Source organism: Nansenia antarctica (genome assembly GCF_963989245.1).
Source record: "Nansenia antarctica genome assembly, chromosome: 6".
Classification (NCBI taxonomy): domain Eukaryota; kingdom Metazoa; phylum Chordata; class Actinopteri; order Argentiniformes; family Microstomatidae; genus Nansenia; species Nansenia antarctica.
Genome location: NC_137676.1, coordinates 65,721,400 through 65,727,082, shown reverse-complemented (window position 1 = coordinate 65,727,082; position 5,683 = coordinate 65,721,400).

Here is a 5,683-nt window from a genome sequence, read left to right as displayed (position 1 = left end):
GTATATGCAGCATTGTGTAGGCTAATATGAAATATGACTTTAGAATTTGGGCATCCTGCATATGGTGCGTTAGCCAGGGGGCCTGGTTTATTAAATAAGTGAAATCTCATACTGGACCGTTTTTAACTTGGGAAATAATGGCATAATCCCACATTTTGAGTATGGTTTTTGACAAGTCTAATAAAGTCAACCTCATGTCTAAATTACAGTGTGTACACATATGGGCAGATATTCATATAATCTAAGAAAAACAGCAAAGCAAGTAGGCCTACCAATTGATGGTAATCATCAGTAAAAAAAACTAAAAACTAAAAACGAAGCGACCATAGCCCTAAACCCATTTCAAGATTGAAGTTTCTAGGGGGAAAAAAACGTAGTAACGCCGTCCCTCGCCAACAAGAATAATGTTGTTATTAAGAACATTGCCCGTTTTTGGTAGTTCGCTAAATAGCTCGATCGCTTTCCCCACGTATGACAAGTCCATTTCGGCTGTAGTAGTATTTCAGGGTGTGTTATCATCGCTGCGGGTCCCACTCCCACACGGGCCTCAAACGGATCCCCGACCTCCCCTCTCCTCCCCACGCCGAACGAGGGACACCTTCCCCGGCAGAACCGAACAGAGCCGCACAGCCCCGATGGGTCAAACGGCCCCAATGTTGAACTGGTATGACAGTCAGTATCATCATAGATAAGCACAAAAACAACTCGTTTTCCCCCGAAATGGGAGCTTAATAGATACTCGGCCGAAAAAAAAGAAGGAAATATTAGCCACTGCATTTATAACATTAACGTTACCGGGGGAGGGGACATTGTTCTAAGCTTACGGTGTTTAATTATAGCCAAGCAACTTTAACTCGAAAACAATCCAGACCAACGATAGCGATGAGGATAGAGGATAATAAACGAGACGTGAGCTCAGAATGATAAGGTTCTATCTCCGTTTAGAATGATAAGGTTCTATCTCCGTTTAGAATGATAATGTTCTATCTCCGTTTAGAATGATAAGGTTCTATCTCCGTTTAGAATGATAAGGTTCTATCTCCGTTTAGAATGATAAGGTTCTATCTCCGTTTAGAATGATAAGGTTATATCTCCGTTTAGAATGAGAAGGTTCTATCTCCGTTTAGAATGATAAGGTTCTATCTCCGTTTAGAATGATAAGGTTATATCTCCGTTTAGAAAGAGAAGGTTCTATCTCCGTTTAGAATGAGAAGGTTCTATCTCCGTTTAGAATGACAAGGTTCTATCTCCGTTTAGAATGATAAGGTTCTATCTCCGTTTAGAATGATAAGGTTCTATCTCCGTTTAGAATGATAAGGTTCGTCTCCGTTTAGGGCAGTTCAGAGATATTGAGCGTCAAAGTTTTGACATTCCATTATGTTCTGTGAGATGGAACCTTTGTATTTTATGAATTACTAACTCAAAAATGTCAACATCTTAAAAATAACACCACACAGGCATTAATAAACACCTAATGGATCAGATGATGTAAAAAAAACTCAATTTTGACCAAAAATGGAGATAGAACCGTATAATTCTAACGTCACGGCAGAGCCGGTACTGCTCTTGGGCTAAACGGTCACCCCGGTAACAAGAGAATCTTGCCCAGAACTTCAACCCCTCAGACCCCTAACTAACGGTAAATAATCTCGGCCATGCTAAGCCAGGTTAGTGGGCTAACTCCACCTATCTGACTCCAGGTAAGTGTAGCTGATAGCTAAGGAGGCTAGTAGCATACATACATACACCTGGACTGACTGGGCGTTTGATGAACAAGCTAGCTAGTTTACCTACCTGCCATTTTTTTTGTGGTTAAACCTGCAATTTGCTAAACGACTTTCGTCTTACCCAGTTTCAGTTTCCGTGTAGTGATTTAATCCCAAACCCGGTTGAGTTGTGTGACAGCCTTGAATGTCCGTCTGCTGATAGATTAGATAGTGGCTGACCGACCCCTTTAATCTCCATACGAAGCTGTGGTCCACCTCTCTCAAGTAGCCAGGGTTAGGCTATGAGCTAGCGACTCGAGCTAGCTTCAATCCTCCCTTCTCCATACGCCTAGAAGATGACAAGTGTCGGAAGCCATTTATTTGTTCATAAGCATTTGGTCGACAGCTTCGGTGTCTCATGTGTTGAGAAGACGTTTGTGTGATTTAAAAAAAAAAATCCAAAACATGGAATATTATCTTCACATATGTTGTCACCAAGTATTAGTAGAGGTGCTCGAAGCTCGATACAGCTTTTCAGCACCGACTGACTGAGCGCCGAGGTCCAACGAGCAGAAAGTGCTGTTCCGCCTCACGTCCCCCACGACTGGATGGTTTCGTCTGACAATCAAGCGGTGGCAGCCAATGAGAGACTTTGTATCGCCACTCGATACAAGCAGCATCTCACTAAAACATCATTAGAGGAGTGCGCTCCCTCTCTCTCACCTCACCCCCCCCTTTCTCTCTCTCGCCCCCCCTCTATCTTCACCTCTCTCTCTCTCTCTCTTTTTCACACACGCGTGCTGCACGCACACACACACACACACACACACGCACGCACGCACGCACGCACACACACACACACACACACACACACACACACACACACACACACACACACACACACACACACACGTTTTACTCCTAGATTAGGTAGTAACGTATCTCAAGTGAGTACTATTGACAGGTAAACCTTCTCTGCAATGGAGTTTAAAAAAAGCTTGGGTGTGTGTGCTCTGACGAATACGCCAAAGACACCACCACACTACATCCCAGAACAACGTGCATACACACACATGCACGCACGCACGCACGCACGCACGCACGCACGCACGCACACACACACACACACACACACACACACACACACACACACACACACACACACACACACACAGATTAAAGCGACAGCAGGAGTTGTGAGGATAAACCCACCCTACCCCTCCTCTCCACACACGCACGCGCACACGCACACACACACACAAAGCTGACCGACATCTGCCACACCATCAGACATAATGATATAAATACGAAACCCAACAATAACATTTACATTATATTTTTGGCATTTAGCAGACGTCTTTATCCAAAGCGACTTACAACAAATAGATTTGTCCAAGCAACTGAATCTTCCATCCATCAGTCATCATAAGAAAAAGTAATCTATGCTAGGACCAGGGGCCATTGGCTGTCACAATGCTAGAGGAAGGAATAATTACTTGTTAAACTATAAGAAAGTTATTTAATATTAAGAAAATTATTCTTATTATTACATTTCTTTACAGTAGAGAGACTGTACAGGGGGGTAGTGGCGATGAAGTGGTCTCTCGAAGGGACAATTAAGAAGGTGTAGCCTGAAGAGATGGGTCGTCAATCTATGGTGGATGATAGGGAGTGACTCTGCAATCCTAACAGCAGTGGGCAGCTCGTTCCACCAGTGACTGCTGCATCCACGTAGAGGCAGCAGTGCCAGGCAGCCAGCCAAGGTGGAAGAGCGGAGAAGATCGGGCAGGGGTTTGGGGGATGACCATTGCTTGCAAGTAGGGAGGGGCTGCCGCTGCTCCCTTTGCTGACGGTAGGCGAGCACCCATGGTCTTGAATCTGATGCCAGCTGCTACCAGTGAAGGGTGCGAAGGAGGGGGGTGACATGGGAGAACTTGGGGAGATTGAACACCAGACGGGCGGCAGCATTCTGGATGAGCTGCAGAGGTCTGATGGCGGAGGCGGGGAACCCAGCCAAGAGTGCGTTGCAGTAATCAAGGTGGGAAAATCGCTGGACCAAGAGTTGTGCTGCTTCCCTCATGAGGAATGGACATATCCTTCTGTTGTTGTAGAGCAAGAATCTATAGGAGTGTGCTGTCGCCGCACAGGATAAGTGGTTGTCAATGTCAATTGGCTGTCTGGGAGAAGTCTTGGAGAGGGCAGACTTTCCCAGGGAGGAAAAGCAACTTGGTCTTGTTAAGGTTGAGCTTGAGGTGGTGGGCTGAAATCCAAGCAGATATGTCTGCAATAGACATGTGTTTCCACCTGTGAGTCCCGCCTGAGTCAGAGGCGGGGACAAAGAAGAAGAGTTGAGTGTCATCTACGTAGCAGTGGTAGGAGAAACCAATTGTGAGGAAATTACAGAGGGAGATTGGGTATAGAGGGAGTAAGGGCCCTAGGACAGAGCCCTGGGGGATCCCAGTGGTAAGGGCTCATGGAGAGGACAGTAATCCTCTCCACATCACCTGGTAGGAGCGATCAGCCAAGTAGGATGCAAACCAGGAGAATGCAGAGCTAGAGATGCCCAGTTCTGAGAGGGTGGAGAGAAGGAGCGGGTGGTTTACTTTGTCGAATGCAGCAGACAGGTCCAGAAGAATGAGAACAGAGGAGAGGGATGAAGCTCGAGCAGAGTGGAATGCAGTCTCAGTAGCCAAAATTGCCAAATTGGTGAGCGTCAAGGAGGTTGTTCTCTACATCTGTCTAAAAAGGGGTAGATATTAATTTACAGGGGTTCCTGTAGTGAGACTTGGTGGGTGAGAATGAGTATTACACCCCAGATAGCTAGATCTGCTAACTGTTTCTCCTGTCTGCCGGGTCACATGTTACATTCCTGATTACCTATTTCATTTGTGATTACAGACTGATTGTTAGCTGAACTGTTGCGCGATGAGAGTTTACTTGTACAGAGTAGAGACGGGAGAAATAGCCAAATGCTGGAGGGAAATCATTCAATTCAATATGTCAGCACATACTCAATTAATGTTTCTTTGTAATATAGTGTTGTGATAACTATTTTGCATTTTGAGTGAAAGCACAAAATCACAGTAGAGTTTGAAGTGCAAATAATGTTAAAAAAAAACAGGCCGTTTGTGCCTTGGTACACACAAAGAAAAAGTCACTGCGAAATTCAGAAACTACTTTATTCAGATGATACGCTGATGTAAACAGTTTCTTCCACTTGAATATGCGATCATGAAAACAGTTGTTTAGTAGTATTAATTCGGAATCACTCTGAATGGCCACAATGTGCATGTCATTGTGGGGGTTGGACACAGTTTAGTTGGTCATTATAAAATGCTCAAAGTTTCACATGCACTTTTCTTTGAAGACAGCAGAGGGCAGCACCTTAACAGGAGGGGGAGGGCGTAAGTGTTGCTTTTCCAGACTGGATGACAACTGCAACACCAAGAGGAGTGGAGCACGCAAGCTTTTTCTCAATTGTTAGGAACACAACTCCTTGCGTCCTCTCCTCGGTCCTCCATCCTCCTCTCCTATGTCCTTCACTCACGTCCTACTGAAACCCGCACAGGAGGCGAAGACTAAGGTTTCCTCCACTTATTCTCCTCCAAAGCTTTCTGAGGAGGAAGCGAGCAGAGGACGGAGGAGAGTGAAGGATGGAGGAGAGGAGTTATGTTCCTAACAATTGAGAAGGAGGGAAGATGGGGAGGTAACAGGGAGGAGGGGGAGGTAACAGGGTTTGACTCTTTCCAAACATTTATTGTGATTGTCAAACATCAAGTGGAGTATTACAACGTTCTTTGCAGAAGTCAATATAAACAGCATGCATTGAGCTTCACTTGACATGATTTGAACATGAATCCACTGAAGTTACATAATTGAATATGTCACCAATGTCCAAAGATTACCTCATTGAACAGAAAGGGGTGCCTGTCCCCATGTCTATGGTCATCGGCGAAGGAGTGTCTGGTTCAATAAGG